Source organism: Lissotriton vulgaris, chromosome 3_1 (genome assembly GCF_964263255.1).
Source record: "Lissotriton vulgaris chromosome 3_1, aLisVul1.2, whole genome shotgun sequence".
NCBI lineage: Eukaryota > Metazoa > Chordata > Amphibia > Caudata > Salamandridae > Lissotriton > Lissotriton vulgaris.
Window position 1 is genome coordinate 988,278,509 of NC_141689.1, and position 25,233 is coordinate 988,303,741.

Here is a 25,233-nt window from a genome sequence, read left to right on the forward strand (position 1 = left end):
GAGTCTATCCTCCGTCGGCCGAACTGTGGCGTTGAGCGCCCAATGCCTCACCTGTAGGTAGCGGAGCCTTTCGGACTCCGGCAGATCAAACTCCAATCGGAATTGCCGAAAGGGGATCATCCCTTCCGCATCATAAACATGATGGAGAGCCCTACAGCCGTCCGGTTTTCAGCGCGCAAACGCCCTCTCATCCAGCCCTGGGTGGAACTCCGGGTTTCCTATGATGGGTGTTAAGGGGGAAGGGTGGGTGGTGAATTCCTGCCTAATCCCCACTCGGTCCCAGATCTCCAGGGGAACCCGTGTGATCGATGATGCGTAGAGATTTGGCGGCCTATGTTCCCGCCTCATGAAGGGAACTTCCTGCAGCGTCCGTCCCGCAACTGCCTGGTCCTGAAACAACCAGTGTTTTCCTGACTCCCACCTGACCCATTCAACTAGATAACGGAGCTGGGATGCCTGAAAGTATGTCGCTAGATCTGGGATCCCGATTCCGCCCTGATCTGGTGCCAGCATAGCGATCTGGCGTTTCATGCGGGGTTTCCGCCCGTTCCAAATGAATTGCGACAATTCAGACTGCGTCTGTTTTATCCAACCCCGAGGTGGTGCAAGAGGGATCATCCGGAAAAGGTACAGGATTTGGGGTAGGACCGTCCTCTTCACCGCAGCCACTCTGCCCAGCCAAGACAGCGGGTAATATTTCCAGCGGTTTAGTTCCTTTCTGACCTTCTGCCGCAGTTTGGTGTAATTGACGTCTACCGACTTCTGAAGAGAGGGCACTAGCTGAATCCCTAGGTAGGGGATCGTGTCCGACGTCCACGGTATGGGGAATAGAGCCTGTAGATGGGAGCGTGTAGCAGGGTCAAGAGACAGGTCAAGGGCCCCAATGGTAAGTTTAGCAATAGTTTTACATCAGCGAGGGCAGTAAGGAGGGGAGGCGTTTTGGCACCTCTTCTTTGAAGGAACGCGAGGTTTGTCTAAGGATACCTAGTGTAGATATCCCAGGCTTGGGTAATACATCTACCCTGTCCTGCTTTTTGTGAATGAAGTGGTTCTTAAGGCTTGTACTGCTAATGGTCTGAAAAAAATACTAGGTATTTGTTAACTTTATGGATGGTTTTGACCTAAATGCCAATTTATCTCTGACCCATAAAATTACAATGGCCCCTAGGAACGTAAAAAGAAGATAATTTTATATTGAGGCTTTATATTCAGAATCACACTTTGGATAAAGTTAATGATTTCCCTTACTTGGGTATTCTCTTCAATAATCCCTCCTGCTGTTTGGATTTTTACATTCAAGGAAGCTTAGATACACTCAATTATTGTAAGCTGGTTTTAATTTTGACACTAGACTAGGTAACAAACCCCTTAACAAAATGTCGAATATTTATGGAAATAAATATTTATCAACCTGTTGTGGTGCGAGTGGCTGGGGATATGTTAATATTAATAGCCTACACGTTAAGGGATTTTGATTTTTGTACGTGGCTCATGGGCCTCCTGCAGAGTATTTCCCATTTTAACTGTCATTAAGAGTTAGGGGGCCTCTAATCTTTGCAATTAAGAGTTAGGGTTGCAAGATATGTGGACTCTTTACAGTTAACGCTGCTGCTCATGTGGATGTGTATTTGAGTCAGCCCTGTTCCCTCCCTTAAATGTGAGATCATCATGCACTGTTTGAAACTTGATATACATGGAAGAACTCGGTGGCTTACGAAGATCCATAGTATTAGTCTGGGAAGACCAGATTTATTTCAGCCACCACAGTCCATTGCGAAAGCAGTAAAGATTGGGGTGGTTTTTTTTATTAGCATAGAGACCGAGATAGAGAATACAGAAAATTGATTAGACCTTATGTTAGATTTAGTTTTTATAGTGCTGAAAACCATTCTGCATAAGGAACAATTAATGTGTCTGCTGTCAGACATTTATGAATACGGGTCACCAGATTCAGCCTGGACATTGTCCAATATATGCTAACGTTTTCCGAGAGCTGGGATCTACTTAAATGTCTTGACCTTTATCCTTGTGCTTATTGCTCTATACACACCTTAAACAGTGTTTTTTTGACTACTTTATAATAGTTTGAATTATTTTATTGCATCGTTATTGTGGAACTGCTTTCATTTATTTTGCAAATCCTCTCTCATCCCCTGGCATGTTATTCTGTGGGCTCGTTTTAACACCGTCCTGTTCGGATGAGGGCCTATTTTGGTGACTACGTTTATTGTGGTTTTATTGATGAATTTATATAATTTTAGATTTATTGTATATGTGTGTTTTTACTCTTGATTATTTTACAGTTAAATTTGTTGTAACTCAAATATTGCTTGCTTGACCTCCCAATCTCATACTATAACAAACAAATTTAACTTGGACAACGTGGAGCTTTACAACTTCTTGAGACTTAAGGTGATAATATATCTACTAACTGTGTTTCAGATCTTCCTATTTTACTTAGTTTCTAACATGTAGAGGCCAGTAAGTCCCTCCTCCTCTCTATGCACGATGGGAACACAGAGAAAATGTATCAAGAAATGAATTGAACATTTACAAACGCCTATCCCCCGAAGTTAATGGATCCCGATTTGGAGGTCATACTTTGTGGCGAAGGTCACACCGTCTTGCACAAGTGAGGTATCCTCGGTTGCACAGAACGTTTTTGAGACCATTAAGGTAACATAATCTTTATCTTATTCCATGAGATACAAAACAGATATGCCTCTGCACGCATGATCTTCGTTTGCAAACTAACTAGAATACTTTGGGAGTAAACTGCAACATATTTACGGACAATTTTCAAATTAAAGTTATAACCCAGTTATCGCATGCTTCCACACGGTGGAAAATACAAAAACTCTGGAATTCTCCAGACCTCATGGTTCAAGATCTTTCTCCTCTTTGGTTCAGTATCAGAGGCGTTTTAAGGCATGGGCAATGTGGGCATTACCTTCTCTAAAGGGCCCCTGGAAAAGAGATCTTTTTCCCTATTTTACTTTTGTCTGTGTCAACAAATGATTCGCATTTGTTTGCCATCATAGGGCTTGAATAAGTGAAAATGGATAGTAAAATTCAAAGATGTTCCCAACAGCTCCCCCCCCCCCCCCCCCCCCCCAATATATTTTGCCCTGGGTCCCCTCTTAAGACAATACCACTTTGGTTTCAAGATAATTCTGTGCAACTAGAAACCCTTCAATAAGATTTCTAGTCGCACCTGGTGGCCAAGGGTATGCTTCATGCACAGCATAAATAACATATGCTGAAAGAATTTGGATGTTACTTCTGGCTAAAGCTGTATGTTGAATAAATTAAATCTGTACATACAAAAAAATACAATCACCGTGCTGAAAAATGTACTGATTAAAAAGTCTTTCAGGTCAGCTATTGTAAAGTACATCTTACCACCTTCATACAACTAATATATATTCTGTTTTCAGTGCATCCTGTTTTTTCCTCAAAAGTATACCCTTATATTATCTATTTCCTCCCACTTTAATGTCATATGTGCAATCTCTGTTTTTCTGCATAACATAACTGTGTGAGGCAGTAGCTGCTGCTACCGGACCAGGGTGGTGGGGCGGGGGGCGGGGGGTGGGGGTGGGTTGGGGCATTAGTGGTAGATGAAAAAAAGAAAAAAAACACTTGCCATTCCTCCGTCTTAGTCATCTTCCTTCTTCCTGCAGTCCCGGTCGACCGCTCCTTATCCTCCGTCCTTGTCACCATCCTTCTTCCTGCCGTCCCAGCCGGCAACAGGAAGCACCCAGGTTCCCCGGAGCCAAACACAACGCTATAATGCAGCATTGTTTTTGGTCTGAGCACCGTCGTTTGGCGCTCAGACGCGGACTGGGAGGCTTTGCATGTTCCTCAGTAGGCTGTGTAAAGCAAGTCTGGTTGGGAAGATGCAAAGTGTGCAGGACTGTTTGGCCGGCCCGAGAAGGCCAGCCAATCAGTCATGCGCACTTTAGTGCAAACGACTCCTCTCCCTGCTCTGGCTATCCCTGCTCTTCCTCGAGAGCCACTGACTTCATTTGGAAAACTAAAATGATGATAATGATACGTTATTATCATTTTATTTTTCCTTTTGTTCACAGGGTTCGACGCTCCTCTGCCTTAGCGGAGGAGCCGCCACTGGTGTGAGGCGGTACCGTGTATTGTATTGTTTATTATAGACCAGTGATGCACAGGGATATTTTAAACCGGTTGTGATACAACTGGAGCAATACTGAATTTACACTTTCATTTTTAAATAGAGTATCAATTTGAACCTAACGGATAAGTTAACTGACTCATTCTTCCATGTTAGAATAATATAACTTTTTTTTAATGTAATTCTTTTTTGCCTAAAGTTTTTCGTTTCTTTGATTTTTAACACCAGTAAAATACTTTGAATTCGTTATGTTTGTTACAAAACTCAACTTAATTGCTGCATAGCTACGTCAGTGGCAGGCAGCGAAAAATGATAAGTGTATTGCACCCCGCTATGATGTCACAATGGAGTACTATGAATTTCCGCCTTTGCCTCCTACTGAAAGACCCACTTCTTAGGTGCTTAGAGTTGCCTTTCCTTTATCTTCATTGTCACCATGGAGTAGAAGGAACCGAAGAAAAGACGGGTACAACTGCAGCAGCACAGTCAAAGTCACTGTTATAGCTTATCTGTAAAGAGGGTAGTAGGAGCCAAGTTGTTTTTCTGTGAGTGAGCCAGTTATGATGAGGGTGAGGACAGTAATCAAACATTTCCAGTATCCATTATGCTTGACTGTTTTAGAGTTGTCCAGAAAACTAACAGCAGAATGGCGTTATTCTCGAGTAAACTAAACGAACCATCCGACTGAGGGAAAGTATGCAGGGAAGTAACACAGAAACAACTGTTAAGCAGAGATCATCCATCTACATCATTCTGTGGAGGTTAGAGACACAGCTTAGGAGAATGCTTCACTGTAAGCCCAGGGATAGGGAGGTGGGACACATCCTACATATGAACGCACCATTATACTCCCCAATTGTTTTCCAACATCTAAGCCATGCGGTCGGTGACTGCCCCTCAGGAATCTTGGTGGTAAACATCCCAGTTCCATTAGGCAAGTAATTCATAATTCTCTGTTAACTTGCTCTTTGTGTTGTTGTATGGTAGTATTTTCGGGTGAAGTAACTAAATATTCGGTGCTTGTGCAACTTCTAAAGATCTTTGGAATTTAGTTAGCTCTTCGAGGAATATATTTCTGCTTTTGTTCACTTAATAATTAATTTCAGAAAAATTATAGCTTCGTCTCCACAAAGAGCTTAGTTTTTCTTCACTACAATACGCATAAGTGAAATGTTTAGATTATTTGACCAGAGCATGTTTTCAGATATGCAGACGATATAAATGTATTGCAGGCGAGCAGAGATTTGTTTGACTTTTTCAGGTGGTGTGCTGGTTTGGGGACATACTGTACAGTGTTATGGATGACTAAATTCTGTAGCTTTGTGTCATTACTATGTTCTGCTCCTGTAAATCCCAAAGCCGGTGAACAGAGTTGTGTCCCTTGCTAGACTCAGATAATCTTTGATCCCTTAGAGAATTTGCTGTCAGACCAATCTGATACAGATGGTTTGTTGCAACTGTAATAATAGTTTAGCAGGAGCATCACGATTTCCGCCTGTAGTCTGTTCTTTCAAGCGAAATATCAGTCACTATGCTTCTTTGCTTCAGGACTACTAAACAGCTTTAAGAATAAAAACATTAATTGACTTATTTATAAGATTAAAGATTTCCCAGAATAAATGTTCCAGTAAAATGGTGGCCACTTCGAAATGATTCCATGGCCAATTTGTGTTTTCTTGCCAGCAAAGTTCAAGCTATTAATGTACAGTTAGTCAACAATCCACTTAGTAGCGCTGTAAGATCTGTTTATATGCGCCATACCATAATCAGAGGCTGACATGATAAATATCGTCTGTCATATCTACCAAAAACAATCATCTTGCATTAAATAGCTTGACACCAGCAATACATAAAACAAACCAGATGTTTTCAAAAGTGCTTCGCTTGAATGCTTCTGTGTGAAGAAGTTAACACTAACCTCTATCGAAAAATAGTAGAAGAAAGTTCAAATGACAGGCTAGAGTGGAAAATGTATGGAAAATGGTGCCTTACATATGCAGTCCTGCTGCTTTACAGCTCACATGAAGTAACCTGAGAGGTGGCTTAAGAAGTTCCCAATTTTTCATCTTTTTGTTCTTTTGGCCCAGATTTGTTTCTTTTACTCATTTGAATGAAGGTCTTCAATTTAGGATATGTTTCGCTAAAGGTGGCAGTTGGGCAGGATGTACTTTATTCCCTTTCTTATTATTTATATAGTTTATGTAATCATGCACCTCAGCAGAGTAGTTTTGTGAATGACTAGAAATGTGGGTCCTTTTCTTTCCCCTCCTCTCAGGCTGGCGCCGGGAAACCCTGTGGGGTAGCTGTGCGCCTTATGCACTCAAATAAGAATAACAAAATAACAATTGCCAAAGCAATTTTTGTAAATATTAAAATCTTACCGAACAACCTATCCCAAAAAATCTAAATTGAGAAAAGCTGAAAAAATATATAAAAAATATAGAGGCGTAACTTTTTTCAGTTTAGGTCTGAAAAGTCCATCGTTAACATGGAAATTATTTGCAATCAAGAAGAGTCTGAGAAATGGCCATAGTCCGAACAATCGTTGGCAAAGCCAATCAATGTCGTCTATGTGGCCAATTGGCTTTGCCAGTGGTTTTGCTCTGCTTCCTTGAAGCTACAGAGCACGACTAAAGTGAAAGAAAAAAACCTTTTACATGGCCACTCACGTCATTTTGTACTTGCACACACCAATCAAGCTTGCACCTACAAAATAATCTGGCCGCAGTTTGTTTATTTATTTGTTTTTAACAGTAAGAGAGTGGGGACAAGCACAGGCAGTGGCACAAGAGAGAAAGAAGTTCACAAGGGAGCTATGGCTCGAATACACATGCACTCTCTGTGAGTTCTTACGCAGAAAGAAAAAGTAATTACTTTACTTCACTAATATTGATCACAGACACTAGGCAAACACACATGGTAATGAGACAGTGCTGCATGAGAGGGATTAACACAATGTTGAGAACCTGGGACACAAATAAGAAGCATGCAAATGAGAGCGACAGGAAAATAACCAATGGTAAGCAGTAGACGGGCTCCAAACACCCCTATGTTCTTGCCAAGACACAATATGCTTCACAACAGACAGCACATGCACAGTCTAGAAGGCGCAACCTAAAAACCTCTAAAGTATTGCTACATTTTTTCGGGGGGGGGGGGGGGGGGGGAATGGGGGGGACTAGCTTATAGGAGCCAACTTGTGTACTGGAAACCGTTATTTGTCCAGTTCTTCATCACTAGCAATTACCAACAATGGGCGTTCCTGAAAATGTCTCTGTTTGATAATGTCTTGTTCTATTTTGAGATCAAATGTGATATCATTCACTGGAAGTCTCTTTTAAAAACATTAGCCGGAGTCATGAATGAATAATTCAGTTAGTTTTAGTTGTTGAAAGAAACACATCTTTAAACGTACGTGGTTATTGGAGCTTAACCTCTTCAGTGCTCATGACAAGTTCAACTCGTCATGGGTTTTACCTGCCCTGTGCTTATGACGAGTTGACCTTGTCATGAACAATGGGGATCCTGATTCTACAGCACCCAGCGGGAAAACCCCTTAGCACCCAAGGTGTTTAGTGTTCCAGCATGGGATCCCAGCAGTGGCCCCTTTTTCCATCGGGCTAACTCCGAAGCATCTTGTATGAAGTTTAGCAGATAAATAAATCTTAATTTTTGGATTTGGTGTACTTTATATCGCACAAAATAAGCACCGGTTTCAAGTTTGTTAGTGATCTCAGACTGGTTTTATGTTCCTACTGCCCTCTTTGACTGGGTTGGCAGCTCAGTGCCCTTTCCTTCCTCATCTATTGTCTACCCGCACTTTCTCCTCCTGACCTTGAGCTCTCAACTTCAAGGAGCCATATCCAAGTCACTGTTGCTTCACTGCACTCCATGGAGATAATCACTCATGCCTTTTGGTATATGTATCTGCAAATACCAAGCGCATGTGGCACTAACAGCAGACATTAAACCACTCTAACTTTGAGCAGATCAGGAATTTGTCTGTTTCTTGTAAGGTAAGCAACACCTCAGTCCAGGGAGACCCTGTTGCATATGTAAATGTCGCATCTGCCCCCCCAACCCCCGAGTCGCCCCTGCTTCAAAACACACCTTCAAGTTCTATGGACAGAGCTTGGTATTTTATAGTTAGAAGCCCAAAATGAATTGGTGCTGTTTAAAGCCTTTATTACAGAAATCCTCAACGGTCCCTAAGGCTGACCTTCCCCTCCTGTTCCAGCAGTGTGGAATTTTCATGAGGTACAAGTTGGGACTGCTGTTGGTCATTTGACGCTCTTACTTTTAATTCCAACGTGGCTACTGGTCTCAGTTCGTGTTGAGGTTCTCCTTTCCCCTTCTAGGATCTCAAAGAGCACAGTCATCTTGTCCAAATACATAGTCAGACTCAGCCTGTGTGTTGGAGTTTGAAGTTTGTAGCACCTTGCTGACCCATGCAGTTCGATTACCCAGCCCAAGAGTTCCCACGGGGTAATTTGTTACCGTGCAGATAACCTGTCTCCCAGATAAGCAAAGTCAAGGAGATGTTGGACGGAGCACTGACATTTTTCAGGCACTTACCCTAGTCACAGATCTGGGTTGAATCCAGCATAATTTTTTAGCTCACTTCGTCACCTCAGTTCAGACCCAGCTATATGCAGATCAGTCTTGACCCTGTGCCTCGTGGGAACTGTCCAGCCCGAACTGCCTAGCCAGGTCTTCCGTGAACCGAAAACAAGCATCCTGGGACTGGTTTCAATGTAACACCCTTCATCAGCCAGGCTAGCTTGAATCCAGTGACAACATGAGCAAGGGACCCACGTCCGGGCGTAACCTGCCAACTTAGGGCGAGCAAAGCAAACACAAGGAGATGATGGACGGAGCACTGAAGAGAATATGTATTGTGAGTGGCCGGAAAAAGTGACACATTTAATTATTGATAACATGTATACTTTCTGAACAGTGATAACAAAGATATACACTCAAACTCAGTATGTTTACATAACATATCTTTACTTTAACAAAAGGTATACATTGGAGCGGTCACTAAAAATGCCATAAATATGACGAGGGGTTAAATGTCTGCTGGTTTGTTGGGCCAATGTTTGAAAGCTGTGATTGTGTTAGGCAGTATAGGACAATGTAAAGATTGTGTTGGTAAACAGGTGATAACAATTCATTTGTATTTGTGCGCATCTTTAGTATGGCATCTTTTACATGCCTCTTGTTACTAATGTGACTGACTGAATGCTGCTTCTGCTCAATTACAATCACAACTGAAGGAGCAAGAAAAATGTATGGCTCACGTAAGGCAAATGGAGTTCCAGAAATTACATGTGTTGTTAAAATCAGTTCGGATAAATTTGTATACAGAATGTTATGAGGGTGAGCAACTGAATATTAGTTATATATTTTTTTAACTTATGCTACACCACATTGGTCCAATCAGTCATTGTATTTGACTTCCTAATGTCTACATTTGTTAAAGTGTATCCAATTTAAAATGCACTCCTACACCATGTGGCATTTCATGGCTCTCACTGGGAGGGAGATGCTGCACTACCAGCAATTAAAGATCATTTAAGACAGTCTAGGTTTGAACTTCTCCTTTTGAATCCCAGATTGTCAAAGCCTGCACGAACCTTAGCAATCGTTTGCAATGCAATAGGACTCACATTTACGCGGGCAGGAAGGCACAAATGGGAGTGCGGGGGGGGGGGGGGGTGAGGGGCGAGAAGTCATGGACTGCGGGGGCGGGGAGACAGGGAAGACAATAGTGTTCGGAGTTAAGGGACAAGTAGCCATCAAAGGATACATTTGACAACATGGCCGTCATGAGGAGGGACTAACAAGCCTAAAACCAATCGGAAGGCAGCATTTAGGACCTAAGATAATGAATAAGATGGGCAGGGTGTGGGCAGAGCTTCCACGAAGCTTCCACCCTATACTGAATACTGCATGCCTTGCAAAGCGAGCGGCGCATGCGCTGCAACGCTAGGCTCGACCTAAAAAGCAGATTGGGTAAGTGGTGGGGGCCAGAGGCTAGAACACTCTTCAACAGCGTTGTCTGCGAAATGTCTGAATTTTGACCAAAAAGTCCTACCAACACAGACTGATCGCTTCCCCGCGTAAAGCATATATATTTGTCTTTCACATCCCTGAGAACAGTGTTCTCAAGTTTTCCACCCAAAATCTTTTATAAGCGTCAATCTCTGCCTCTGTAATCAGCAGGTACCGACAAGTAACCCTTGTGCCATGTAAATCAGGCTGCTGCACCTCGGGTTTAGCTTGTTCTGTTCAGATACCACTGATAAAACTCAACAAAAACATATGAATCCACCCACATATAACCATTGATGTGCAATGTACAGTTAACAGGAAATGCCGCCATTCACACCTGTAGGGATTTGTGGAGGGGGGCGATGCAGAAGGAGAACGGTTGAAAGTGTTATCTCTGTTAAGCAGGGTTCTCCAACCCGTGCAAATGCACACGGAACCTCTGACAAAACCAAAGACGCGAAGTTTGCTCTGTTATTAATACATGTAATTTGTTTCTAAAATGTGTGCTGCTTATCATCTTTTTGCAGATTTATTTTAATTTGCATTATAATTCATTTTTTGGCGAAAAATGAGCTGTGCCTTCCTTAATGTATAAGGACGAGTGGTCTGCTGCCTCAGTGGGACTCGAGGCTGCACACGTCCAGCAAATGCGGAACGCTTCCTGCTACAGAACGCCTGCACCTTGTTGGAGCCAATAAATAATAATCTCATTACGGACATATTTCTAACTCTGAATAGCAATGAAAGGAGTCGCTAATGTAATTTTAATTTATCATTGCAACAAATGGCTGTGCAAGAAGACCTATAAAATGAGGCCAAATTCCAACTTAAGAATTATTGATAACTGAGAATTGACAGCAAAACTACCCGATGGTGATTCATGCTTGTAAGAGCAAATATGCTGTAGACCCTACATTTCTTAAAATACATTCTCCCACTGATTAAGGTTCCTAGTTATGGCAATTAGATTGTTAATTAGACTTAATAGCTGTAAAATTCGATGACTGGCAAGCAGAGAGACTAGTGCAGGCTTCAAAAGAAATATAACTCTCGAATCGATTGATGCAAGCAAGATGTTTTTTCAGTTCTTTGATCCTGGATAATCATTAGCTGTGATCGATGCTTGTAAAAAAAGCTGCTGAAAAAAAGCCATAGTGTCATTGACAAAGTAAGGATGGTTTTGGGACTCATCAAGTGTAGCTTATGGCTTTTTAGAACTCACAATTTGCTACAGGTTGTCTACGTGATTGCAGATTTGTTTGTGCAAATTACTTTAAAGCGTTCTTTTACATACATCTATTTAGGAATACTGTTTTCCTGTTTAATTGCTAACTTGAATTTATATCAGGTGTGCTCCTCCTTTTTGAATGGCTATATTGGTTTTTATCTGTAATGCATTTTTGTCATCCTAATTTGTCAGTCTCCACATGTGGACATGCTCTTCTGAAAAGGGGACCAGATCCAGCTTCCATTTATTTTTCTTTATCTTGTTTCACTGCTTACCTATGGTTTCTTTTTATTTGTTAGACAATACACCTTGGTGTTTTGTCGATTTAGAGCAGGTATTTGTGGACCTAAAGAAAACTCCCCAGGATCCAATCCAGAACAGGTCATATTTGCCTGTTATTTAAAACCTTTCCTGTACATAGCCAAATTTCTCTTCCCCGTTTTCATCCTCATTTCCTTCTTTTTTTTATTTGCTCCATAATTATTTGCCCCATAATTATTTGCCACCTGTTGTTCCATTTCCACAACATGTAATAGAGCCCTGCATGCCTTGGAGCAGACTGGAGTGGGATGTTGTGATGCTATACGTTTTTTACATATTATTACTTTTAAGTTATTTATGTCAAAAACCGAACCATATCATCCAAACTTATCTTTGTCATTTGTCTAAAATGTCAAACAGTCACATGGTGTACTGAATTCATTAAGATTTCGAAGAGAGGTGAGAGCTGCCTAGTGGAACACAAAATGTCTTAACAGTTTTCGACAACCTGGATAAACTGGCATCTTCCCAGAACTGTTAGCCTCACGCCAATTATTAGATAAGCACTCATGCCTCGAGAATACCGAGTGCTTCTCCATGTTCACTCTCAGTTCGATTTCCAACAAAGGTCTTTAATGGCACATCCTCAAGGAGGGCCATAGAGTCAAATTTGGCTAATTCCGGTATAATTTAGTAACAATTTGATTCTCTCCACTTGTGAGAGTCTGCATTGTGACCAGCAGCCTTGCTTTTTTGATCATAAAAGCTGCAATTTTATCATCCTATAAGTTTTAACTGGTAAGTGAACTGAACGAAAAAGTGTTAGGTACTCTGTAGGAAGCAAAGAGGGAAAACTGCATTGATTGCTATTGTAACAAAGTTATTTATTTTGAGCTAAGGTGTAGCCTGTGTATTGAGAATGTGAAGAATGGTTTCTATCAGGTCTGGTGAAATGTAATACTTTTTTGTACTTAAATATTATAAAAAGACAATACAAAAAATGTACAGTAAGATGTAAAATCTGATATCAATAGCAACGCAGTACATTAATATTTTTAAAACTACATAAATTAATATATTTATAAAATGCCATATTTTAGCAATTTAATTCTACCGTAGTAATATCCATTTCTTTGTAACATTTAAGTTTCCACCAATGACTGTTAATCTTCTTAAGCTAGAATGAAGCACACTTCTTCATTGTTTTTTATGCTGTATATAGCCTACTTGTGGTTGTATGCCTACTCCCCACATTACAATAATAGGTTCAAGATAGCCTATGCCACCAGTGTTTCTATTTTTGAAAGATGCAGTCTTGAAATATCCATGGCAAAGATTTGTAGCACCATAGAGGAGTCTATCTATTATGACTAGTAATCTTGAAATATTGTTGCCAAGCTTTTATGATGATATAGAACATTGTAACTTTGGAAGCTCCATTGAAAACAATGGAGTGCTCTGGGCTTATAAAGCCCGGAGCTCCAACATTCCAATGTTTCTTTGTTCACAGCTCAGATGCTCATTTCTGCCTGCCGGTTGCTGGAGGATGGGACACCGCAAACAGAGTTTTTTCAATAAATAATTTATTCATAAAAAGCTCAGATGTTGCAAAGATTTATATATCCTGTCTGAACATTGCTCAACTGGCATCATTAGTTGACTCCTCTTTTCTGATGTGTTTACATTTAGTGTGTAACTCCCACACTAAGGACTCCCCTTCAACAGAAACTTCACTAAATAAACAAACAATTTTTGGTCGGATAAAAGGAGGAGTATTTTGCACAGGAAGAATTTAAGAAAACTTTACTAAGTGGTCGCTTCTTGCTCTTGAAGTTTTTTGTCCTGATGATGACCCTCTAAACAACTTTGGGTTGAAATGCTGTGGACGCTTCCAACATTGCCTAAATCCAAGAGGACAATATTGTTTGATTGTGTACTCTGTCAATTGTTGTATGTATATTTTCCTCTGCCACTTTTTTCTGATTTCTCACATGTCCAGTGATTAGTGTATAGTATGAGTGTAATTGTTTGAGCGCCCTTTGTCTTTCATTAAATTTATTTATATTATGTGCATGGGTATTTGTGATATTATGTTTATATCAAGTTTATTCCCCTTCCCCCTTTTCCTTCTGATTTAATTCACTGTGTATTTAGTTGTATAGTGTGTGAACATAGCTCAAGAGCCATTGTTTGGAAAACAGGTGTGAACAAAGGCTTCAGGGAGCCTGAAGGGATTTTTTTTCACCTTGCGCTCCCTGAAGGCTTTGTTGGATTTGTTAGAACATTCTGCCCTCTAGCGGCAGAATGTTCTAATAGCCTTATAGCCCGTCGTAGCAGGGCTATACCGGCTTGTAAAGTCCTGCTGCCTTGTTAAAGTCCCGGGCCTTGAACGCTGCAGCAGGCCTTTGACTACCGGTATAGCCTGCTACGGCGGGCTATAAGGCTATATTAAAGCATACTTTGTTTTAGTAATATGACTCTGTAAAGCAAAGGAGATATCCAACGGCTTCCTTACTGGAACTAAGTTTGCATATAGATGGTAAGAGTAGTCTTGGAAACCTCTCCCTCATCTCTCAATTCCCTATTTATCAAGAAAAACATACTCTTTACCATTATATCCCAATATTATAGTTTGAAATCCGGCAAAGATGGACCACCTCATTCCACAAGAGGTTTAAGATATTTGATAGTGTATCTTTACCTCCAAAGAAAACTGTTCATCACGGAGACTGGCTCATTGAGGAAAATAATGTACAAGTAACAAGTAGCTGAATTGTGTGAAAGTTGGATATAAGTTTTGGTACAACCAACATTTTTGTAATATTGCAATGTCCTCTGAGTCCTGTTGGTACACAAAGCCATTCCCCTAAGCTGATCTTCATCTGTAACAATGGTTCCGTTTTTATCTGTACTAGTTAATCCACATCAGCCATGATGTACACCTCTAGAAAGGTGACCTTGTTTTTCATGTGGCTGAAGATAATGCAGACAAATAAGAGTTTTACCCTTGTTTAATTGATAGCCTGAAATTCTGTCGCATTGTGGAGCTTCTCCTTCAGTAGTTGTTATAGCCATATCAACTGAGTGGGTAAATATTGCAACACCGTCTGCATATACCATCACATTTTAATAGCCATTGGAATTTACCAAAGCAATGTTATGGATGCTAATAACTGTCACGAATGGCTCCAAATAGAAGGTAAATACAAAAAAAAATGATAATGAGCACCCTTAGTTCCTTACTCTGTATAACTGAATAGGGTAAGCGATTTTCCCCATTATTAATATTTTGTTGTATAACACATAGCCTATAAAGCAGGAGCCAAATCCCAACGTCTCCATCAATATCCATGGTGAATGCCTGGACACTCCATTAAATGTTTCTTCTGCTTCAGGAAGTGTTTTTCTGAAAGAACTTCCGGGTTCAGGTACAACTTCAAGTAGCTGTAATTGCCCTTTTAATATGATCGATGGTGGTTTTAGCAGAATTGAAACAGAGTAACACTATCTGAGCAATCGAGTTCTGAAGTTTTCGGAAAGGCCACCTTTGATAATTGGTCATGTTTCCTCAATGGGTTCTGCTAATAGATGGACCTATCCTTGGGTATGTTTCCCAGTCATGGCTATGCTATTTGCGTCACTAGTATTCATAGAGTGGGCCTTGGTTGAATTAAAGCTACTGTGCACCTGCTACAGATGAGGTTTTGTGTGCTCAACTTGTAGTATGGAATATGAGGTGAATTGATCTAATTTCACAGATTCTCAATTCCATCCTGATCTTGGTTGCTCTCTACATTATGATTGTTATTCCCATTATCAATAAGATAAAAAATGACACTTGGCTCTCATTCCTTTCTATCAATGCCCTCAACCGGTACAAAAATTAAATCCATCAGCATTCTCATTCTCAGTAAAATCATCTGCTGAGAAGTTAGAAATTGACACACACAGCTGAGTTCTTGTTTTCGTGCAGTTTGCTGTGCTGCTAACCTGGATGAGCAAAGCCCTGGCTACTTTAGATTTTATTTATCTGCCAGCAGCTGTTCACTTTGCCCTCTATATAATAGAGGACACATAGCTCTGTTTGCTTAGACAATTGCCAGTATACCCCTTCTCCCCGACTACACTGAGGTCCTGTAAAGTTTACTGCTTCTGTTCGAGATTTACTATTAGACCTGGTGGATTGCTCAATTGAACATGTTAAAATGTTCATGAAAAAGTTAGGATTTAACATACCTGAATTACTTGAATCCCCCATAAACGCTGTTTTCTTGCATTATGCCATCTCTTGCCTACCTATAGATACCACATGCTTGGGGGCAGTCTCGGCTGATCATTTGGTTTATTTTTTAGGTCTCGCCTAGTGAGGCAGCGCATGCGCTGCTCGCCTTGGCGAGATTTATTTTTGTCGGTTTCGGTGGGTGAAGGGGGACAGGACACGTGCACTTGCCTGGACAGCTGATGTGCACGCGCACAGCATCTCCTCTCTGGCATTCTTAGCTTTCACGTGCTCCCACTGAGATAGAGCCAGCACTCAAGAGACTCGGATAGGAACACGTCCAGTTCTGTTAAGAGTCTTGCGCCAACAGTTTAAAACAGGGACTCCGAGAATTAAAGTTTTATCACTCTTCACAGGTGACAGAGGTAAATGTAAATGTAAATGTCAAGGTATTTGTAGAGCGCACTGCCACCAAGCGGTTTCCTGGTGCTATTACTCATAACGCTGTGGAACCCTTCCTGGCTTTCCCTCTGAAGTGTCCACTCCTGGGCACCTCCAGGGTGAAGCCAGGCATCTTAGCGCTGTTGGGGCCGGTGTGGAGGTTAAGCAAGCTATTGCCCAGAGTTGCAGCGTGGGGCCCATGATAAGAATAGGCACAGAGGCGAGAATTGTCCGGTCCGAGGAAATTGAGCCCAAGACGCGCCGAGGCGGGATTTGAACCCTGGTCCCAGGCCAGAACTCTGCATCAGGGTCTGCCGCTCTAACCATTGAGCCACACTCCTTCACACAGAGGTTATAATGTCACGGAAAGTTCTGAAAACGGCTGCGATCCTTTGCATTACTTCCTTTCTCTTCCGATGCGATCCGTGAAGAATCAACCAGCAGACACACCCCAAATCCATGTCAAAGCACCTATACTGGATATGCTAATAGCCAAAATGTCGTTTTCAAACTCTTGCCCCAACATACTTCCAAAATGACTTTTTTATCAACAAATGTATCCATGACCAAGTCAGTTCCGGCAAACCTCAGGTCCAGGCAGCAACTGACAGACCTGCCAATACCAGAATCTGAGCCCACTAATTCAATTTCAGAACGTATGAAAACATAAAGAATAAAACAAGGCAAGTACCAAACATTCAAACAAATACAAATAAGGTCATTGTACAACATCACTAATACTGGAATATAACGCCAATTGACCGTAACCTACATACCACGATAAACGGGGAAGTCTTATACTTACTGGTGCCTGGTTGCATCAGCTGTTAACACAAAAAAAGGACCAATTGCTGCGGCGCACCGCCTTTCTGATAACCTAGGAAAAAATACTACGTGTTGAAGGAGAGTTCACAGAACGTAATGATATATTACGACTCTGCTGACATAAGTATCAACGAAAACCTATGTGCACCCAAGAGTCATTGAGCGTTTGGCCACAGCACAATCCCATAGAGAGGTATGGAGAGCTACTTTAGGATAAATTCTACTGTGGTCTTTAGCGCCATATTAGATTGGGAGCTGTGGGTCCTTGATTGCAGCGAAAACAGGTATTCGGGGTTGCTACAAGCTATCAATATAAATGGAGGCGGGATGTTGGAATGGATAATTATGTGAACGTCACAATCAAATAAAATTGACTAAGTATAAGTCGGTTTGGCATACTTAGTGTACCAGTCCGTAGCTAACCCACTTAAAAAAACAGCACATAGTAAAGCCGAAATGTTCATTGTGAAATCCTTAACCCTTTCGCTGCTGATGACGAGCTCAGCTCGTCATCACCCACGGGTGTCGTGTGCTGATGACGAGCTGAGCTCGTCATATCTGCACCAGAATCGCAATTTGCAGCACAGCGCAAAAATCCCCACAGCAGCCATGTGGTTAATTGCACAAGCGAAAGAGGAAATTGTTTTCTTTTCGATCTTGAAGAGAGACCTCTGAATAATTCCAACTCTTTCATGTTCAAAATTCTCAATAACCCCACTCTAAGATGGGGATGGAGATGGGAGAGAGGGGGTATAGTCCCTTCTTTATGTCTATGCCAGGTCCTCTATGTATCTTCTCGTAATCGGCGTTGTTTGGACAATGGTAAAGCGCGAGTTCGGCGGTTGAGCTCTCTTTAGATTCCTGCCCAAATCAAGCTTTACGATGTCTGAGACGGATAGTGTGAGTAAGGAGAGGCAGGGCGAGCAGGTTCTTACAAGGACAATGTGGTCTTCATGCAAACACTGAGAAAGTGTAGGAACCTAAATATTGTTGCAGTGAATGAACTGCATGGGAGTATTGAAAAGTTGGTGTTGATGTTCTGTGCTGGTTTAGACGGGCGGAGGGAGACAGGACATGTGCACTTGCCTGGACAGCTGATGTGCACGCTCACGGCGTCTCCTCTCTGGCGATCCTAGCTATCATGCGCTCCCACCCAGGCGCGCAACACCCGTTGGGCTCACGGGGCTTCATCCCCCCGTCATGTGTGTCAGGGCTGACACAGCTTTGCAGGCTGGCGACAATCTAAGTGCAGCCGCACCCGAGTACTTAACAGGTCTTTAAAAGACCATTTACTTGTAAATTAGGTTTTGTTGTGTTGTAACCCCTTCTTTCAGTCACTCTGTCTATGGTTCGAAGAATTAGCCTCATTCCCCCCCCCCCCCTGAAATATTTTTAAGCCCCCCCCCCCTGAAATTTGGTTGTAGTTGCCCGCCTGGTCCCACCACGCTCTGACTTTCGCGTGCTCGACCTCAGCTTTCACTTTCACTGCTGCAACTTCACACAAGGCAGACAAACACATGCCGGACAAAAGATGTGCACACGCACAGCATAAGGCAACATGCCCAGGATATGTGCACAAGCAGGGCGTCTCTACTGCTTCACACAAGGCAGACACATGCCGGACAGGAGATGTGCACATGTAGGGCGTCTCTGCGGTGCTGCGACTTCGCAGAGGGCAAAGTTATCCGACTGTTAGTTTAATTGGAGCTCATGTCGATAAGCGCGGCGCCCACTTCTGGGACACTGCGCTCTTTTATTTTTGTGTTGGTCAGCTTCCATATTTAACTGGAGCCTTCCTCCTTGATGTGTGTAAAAGGCACAAGTGTTCCTATTAATTCACACATGCCATGAGGACATTGTCAAAATGGTATTTACTGGTGGACTTACAGGGTCACGAGTTTGGGCATTGTTTATTTCCGCCTCCGGTATCTAAGTCCTGCTTGGGTTTCCTGCGGCTGGCTCTTGCTCGATTTCAGTACTCGTGAACATTTGCTGTCAGACGGCAGGCCCTTTTATCCCGCTATCAAGATAAATGTCCTACTGCCTCGTCTCTCAGCCACTTGCAAATGGAGGTGTCAGGGCTGATGTGTGCTACTCTTCCACTGCAAGCATAAGTCTACAAGCTGGGGGCTCGGGCTGCAGCTGTATTATTAGAGGGCTGCTCTATTCTGCCTGTGTGGGCAGGCCAACATGTATTCTGGGTGGCTGCAGCTGCCCCTTCCCCTCCAAAGGAGACGGTCCTTACTGCCAGGCACCCTAAGGCCCTCTGTGTCAAGACTGGACGAGTCCACCTCCTGAACGCAGCAGTTCTAATGGGAGCCACCTTTACTTTTTGGGAGTTGGCAACCAAGTGGGTTTCATCTCTGTAATTGCCAAATCCATGCATCATCAGCAGGAGTTTGATGACTTTAAGGTATCACCTATGGAAACAAGGATTTTGGTACATCTCTGCACCTGTGATTTTCTCAGACGAATAAAAAAAAACACAGTCCCGAAGTAGATCTAGTAGTCATTTGAATCCTTTATCCTGGTCAAAGTTCCATATTACCTCTAGCTACTCATCTCAATGTAGGTTCCTTCAAATAAGCTGAAATTGGGGAAGATGAGAAGTTGACATGTAAGTTGGCTTTTGATAATGAAAGAAACCGAGGGAACAGCCGAGCTTGGACAATATAGACAAAGGTCATGAAATGCGCTTTATTTTTTGGAACTTGACAACTGGAAGTAATGATTCAGCGACAAGTTAACTTCAAACGCTGAGACTGCATAGGGTAAAATGGACAAGCACATCAACAGATACCGTTAAAATTGACCCCGAGATTTGAAAGTAGTTCCAGTACAAGGGAAGCCTTTGCTGCAGAAGTTATTATACACATCTGAGGACTTGGTCAGTGGTTTTATCCGAAAAATGTTTGCATTCTGTAAAAGAGTTGGTGCCAGTGGAAGGATGCATCAGTTTGTAGATAAAGCTACTTGATTTATGTACCAAAGATGTGTTCTCTCCTATGTACATCATGGAAAATGCTAACATGTCATTTATTTATTGTCTAGCTCCATAGCAGACCCACGGTCTGTAACAAGGAACAGCTTAGAGTCAATATCGATAATCCAAAATAGCCATCTTCCTGGCTTCATACTAGTTTTTAGGTTGAGCCTGGACAGCGCACGCGCTGCTCTGCAAGGCATGCATTCAGGTATGGACATGAAGCTTCACCCACTCTCGGCCCATCTTTTCAATTGGCTGCTGTGACTGTCCTTTGTAAATGTTGGCTCTTGATTTAATAGGCTTATTAGTCCCTCCTTAGTACCTCCCTCTCTTCTATGGTAACCCCGCATCAGGACTGAACCTTTTACTGTGTCTTTACTGTATAGCTTGCATTAGATCTTGGGGGAACTTTTTGCTTAATTAATCAAAAAAGCAGTGGTAGGACGCAAGCTTTAGCAATGGGGGCCGTTTTGTTTTGTTTTGGTATTTGCAGTGTGCTATGCACGCTTTCACGTTCGTTAAGGTATAATTTTTTTAATATGCCTCCCTCCCCCGCTGCAGGGACTCCACGCAAAGCGGACGCTATGTTAATTTGAGAAATCTGTGGACGCTTCCTCCATTGTCCCCCCCCTCCCTCCAAGCCCTTCGTGTGCTTGTTTTTATTTCTCTCCCCACCGCCCCACCTCCCAGCCCCCCCTTCTGCCTCCCCCAACACTGCTTGAACGCCCCTCCAAGAACTTGCTGTTTGTTCATTTAGTTATAATTTAAATTGCTAGGTCCTCAGTAGGAGATTAAATGCTTTGATAAGATTTTAAGAATGTTGAGCCGATGCTGAGCCTCGAACACCGGTCAACAGCTCCTGAGTCTGCAGCTCTGAACCCTGAAACCCAACCTCTCCCTCTGTGGGCAGCATAATAACTACCATTTGCAATGTAATACGTCTTGCATTTGCGAGAGTTTAAGCATTGTAAGCGACAATTTCTTTCATTTATGTTTTAAAAACCCATACATAAATACAAGGCATTGTCATTTACAATGCCAATAGCTCAAACTCTAGTAATTGCGAGACCTATTGCGTTAAAAATTCTTGACTCCTGGATCCGCAGCCTTGCGTTCTGTTTCTCTCCATGTGATGCTTTGTAGACCAGAAAGAGGGAGGGGGGGGGCGGCTACAAAATTCCCTTTTTCTTGCATTACAACTTTGTGCCCAAGTTTTTAAAATATCTTTACTTGCAGTCCTGCCATTATGCATTATTCAGTATTCCCCTCCTCTTGTGCTTCAGTGAAGTCATTGGGCATTCGAAATTTCAGCTGATGTTTAGGAGTTGTAAATTAATGTTGAGTAATCATAACAGCAATTAATCAGTTAGTATTATGAATTATGTGATGTCCTGATCTCAGTCCTAAGTATTCCCATCCTTGTAATAAAATATATACTAGACCACCTAGAGAAAGCTGAGTGACCCAATCCACCGGAAGTGACATTTTAAGTAAACATATAAGCATTGAATGTATGTGATTTTAGCGTGATCTTTGAGGTAGGAGCAGTGGAGCATTAGTTGTATCACTATACCACGAAGGTAACAAGTGTCCAGTGTGTGTGCTTTTCACGGTGTGGAAAGGCAAACACGTTCATTCCAGCTGTGAACTGCAGACTTGTTCCCCATCACAATAGCGGACCAGATGTGATAGATCAAGTTTGTAGCCAAAGTGAACGTTTTTCTGGAAGGAGTAGCTGCACATTTCTGAAGCATCCATCACATCACTTTTGAGACTTCCGGATACATGCTTGCATACTTCCAGAATTAAGCACTATAGAAAAGTATAGAATGTTTAGTTAGAATTGTTAACATTTGTAATATTTTGTTTCAAAACAATCTTTTATGACATGAAAAAATTGTGAAAATAAAAGCATATTAAAAAGGCGATTTGAGCGAGTAGTAGAGCCCACTCTCTTCAAGCGAAATTCACTTAACCTCCTGGAATGCTCTCACTGCCTACCTATCTTTCATAGAGCTAGTGGGTGCTGTGTGACTCCCTGTTCTCTCTCTGTTCAACGTCATTGCTGTTGCAGTTGTTTTGGAAAAGTGGTGTCCTCCTTAGCTTCCTACTGTACCTACTCTCTCTCTTGCTGAAGTTGCCACCAGTTTCTTTTGGATGCTGCTGTCCTTTGCAGTGCACAAGTTAAGGATTAACCTCATGTGAATTTGCCAGCTGGGAGAAGTGAGTTTGAAAAGACAAGAAAGCACCTCAAATGCTTCACAAAATATGCCACCCCTTAACAGCATTGGCAAACAGCATGTTCGGTTATTGTAAGGAATTGCCTCTTTTTGCATCTTTACCCTCACGGACTTGGACTGATGCTGCTGGTTTATTGACTCTGAGTGCACCGAGGTCTGCAAACTGGACCTCAGTGCCAGTGTTCTAACCCATTACGAATTGGCAAATTGACTTTAGGTACTGGCTTACCTATACACCCCCAGTATATGGTTTCCAGGGTAAATATAGCATGTAAGACAGGGTGTCCACCCAGGACTGCAGCACTGTTTGTGCCACTCTATGTCGAACAAAGTACAAAATGGCTCTCAGAACTACCACTCCAGACTGGAAGGGCAGTGGTAACACTGCTACTGCAATTTTACCATTTGAAGTATTGGCATTAGCCCCCTCTTCTCTTAACAATATATGTAAGTCTCCCCTAAGGAAGGCCTATAGAGCCCTAAGGCAGGGAGCTGTATATTATTTAGTCGGACATGTGGTTTTATATATGTCGCAACAGCAACACTTCTAAATGGTTGTTATGCTGTGAAAAGGCCTGTAGCCTCTTTGGCTAAGACAAGGTTGCCAGATGACCCCTCATCCTGGCTAACTTTTGAATGGGACTGTCCCCTGAGTACTGAAAGGTATCAAATTAATCGTAGCATCAAATCTGACTTAATGGCTAGGACGACTGTGATACCACTATTAAAGAAATGCAACTTTTAGGAGGTTGCCACTCTGTGACCCAGTTGTCCAGTGGCCTCACACAGGCACTTGCGAACAGGCAGCATTCTTCTCGCCCGAGGAGTTGTTTGAATGACTCCTGGACTTAAGAACAATAGCAGCCTGCTACAGGGTGTGGTGTTACCTCCCCTTCGCCGGAAGTCACTCAAGATGTTAGTCCAAAAGGTGAGCTTCAAATGTGAAGCTGACTTTGGTGGGCAGATGGCATTCCCACTTCCGAGGGGCTGCTATTTGCTCAGGTAGACCGGGACAGAGAGGGAAACCCAGTGCCTAAGCCGATGTTCCCATGGGCATGTAGCCCTCAGGTAGTCACACCTTTGGGGTTGGCTACCAAGCACCTGACATCTGAGGAAGGGTCTCATCATCGTGTAAGGGGACAGAATAGTGCACTGTGGGATTGCAAGATGCCACACATAGCTCATAGTCGTCAACAAGCGGGAGGTGACCTGGTAGCCCTTGGCTAGTGATGCACTATCCCTGAGACACTTTCTGAGAATAAATATGGCACCCTCCACCTCGGGTCAAATTGTAACTGGAACAAGGACCAAAGAAAGACTGCCCCACTGCTCCCTGGACTGCGCAGAGAGAGTCTGCACTGTCTGCTGGATGACACCTTCTGCACCTTGGGCTAGGAAAGAACGGACTGTGCCTGTGACTCCTGGCTAGGGGAAAAGACGTGCCCCAGACCAAAGTAGTGATTCAAAGTATCTGTGAACTGAGCTCCTGAAAGCCGCACCAGGGCAACACAACTCAAGTAGCCCACAGTAGCAATGTTCTATCCATTGCAGATGATGAGCTGTTGTTGGGCACCCCAGAGACCCGTCCTCCATGGCCACAAGTTGCACCATAGTCTGCTGGACGTGGGACTGTCGTAAAAGTCCATATTGGTCACCCAAGAAGGACACTAGACCCCACTAGAAGATTTCGCCAGGAATGGAGACCATTAGCTCAGCTGCAGCTGGCCTTCCACGGTCTCAAAGAGTACTTTGAGGGACCCGACCTCTTTGACCAAAGTCGCCCTGCATGACCTATGGACTGATGAATCACCACAAAGGCACACTCATTGACTGCAACACAGCCGGAGCATCCTCAATCATCTTTTCAGCATGTATCCTCTTCATCGGGGCGACTCCATTATAGTCTATGGCGTTTGTGCTGTAAAGTTTGGACCTGGAATGGAAAACACTTTGGTCGCCGGGTAAATGTCACAAGCTACCTCATTGTCCCCTCCAGACCATCTCCCTGTCAGATTTGGTCGCCCAAGCCGGGCAAGAGTAGTCTAACTTTCACAAAATGTTCAAATGTTTGTTAACTTTTCATTGATCAATGCTTTTTCTGCTTTTGAATTAAAAAGTGTAACATCTCTAAAGATCTGTATCTCCGAAGCCCTCTTGTAGATTTTGTTCATCAAGGACTCTGAACTTTCATAAAAATATCTATTTTTATAAAGTGCTGTTTTGTTTCTTATGTGTTCTGTGACCTTATTTCCTTATTGTTTGATACTGTTAAATGCTTTAAATTAAGTTCCTTTGCTTAATCCTTGTTGCTCAAAGCCACAGCTCAACACGGTTGAGCGAAAGGTTGTTCAAACGAGGCTAACTCGACCCAAGACAGTTTTTGCAAGTGTTTCCACGGTAAGGCTGCTCAGCCATACCATATAAAAAAAATCCTCACAATGGTGTACTCTTGACTGAAGCCATTTCAGCATTACCTGTAATATTTATGTTTGGAGCAAGAGATTTTCAAAAAGTATGGCAAGATTTTGTGTGAGAAAAAAGTGAACTAGAAGAGATGAGGTGAGAGTGAAGGTGGACTCTGGTTGAAAAGAGTTCCACTTTATTAAGGAATTTAATGATTTTGTATCATGTTACATATTTCAAAGTGTAATATTATGCGGTCAGTTGCCATTGGATAGATGACCGAAGGGAGGGAGGAAGTGATTTTTGTAATTGGACATGAGACACTTAGCCCCACAAGAGATTATCATGTAAGTGCTACAGTGACATTGAAAAAGGAGGGCAACATATTAGCTCCAACATGTACTAGGGCAAACGAGACAGCTGTTCATA

The 25,233-nt window shown here is 42.5% G+C and overlaps 1 protein-coding gene across 2 annotated transcripts in view; it reads left to right on the top strand.

The window, feature by feature from the left end:
- The window catches only part of KDM4C (lysine demethylase 4C), a 2,012,700-nt gene that overhangs the window by 916,733 nt on the left and 1,070,734 nt on the right, over positions 1–25,233 (top strand). The window lies entirely within an intron of this gene.